Raw genomic sequence first — 402 nt, forward strand, 5'->3', positions numbered from 1 at the left:
CATCACCACCACCACCACCACCACCGACTTGTTACATCCCTCCTCCTGATTTTATTTCAGCCACTTAAATCCTTCCACTTTATTCTAAACGACGGGAAACCGAAATAAGCAGAAGTGAGAGAAGACGGGTCAATGAACCACAGAAGGGGAAGAGTGAAAGATACAGAAAGAGAGAGAGACAGACAGACAGACAGACAGACAGACAGACAGACAGACAGACAGACAGACAGAGAGGAGATGGAAGAAGGGAAAGAGAAAGAGAGAGAGAGGGGGAGGAGGAGGGGAGAGAAGACTAACATAGACAGAGGTAGGACGAGAAACAAGAAAAAATAAAATGGCTGTGAAAAGAGGGCGGCAAGAGAAAGATCAATAGCTTCAGGTTAGCTCACAAAACTGGAAACT

At 45.8% G+C, this 402-nt stretch overlaps 1 protein-coding gene across 1 annotated transcript in view; it reads right to left on the reverse strand.

Annotated features, from left to right (window-relative positions):
• LOC106878702 (palmitoleoyl-protein carboxylesterase notum1') overlaps positions 1-402 on the reverse strand; it is a 43,430-nt gene that overhangs the window by 41,988 nt on the left and 1,040 nt on the right. The gene's annotated exons all lie outside the window — the stretch shown is intronic.

Source organism: Octopus bimaculoides, chromosome 24 (assembly GCF_001194135.2).
Source record: "Octopus bimaculoides isolate UCB-OBI-ISO-001 chromosome 24, ASM119413v2, whole genome shotgun sequence".
In the NCBI taxonomy this organism is placed as follows: Eukaryota; Metazoa; Mollusca; class Cephalopoda; order Octopoda; family Octopodidae; genus Octopus; species Octopus bimaculoides.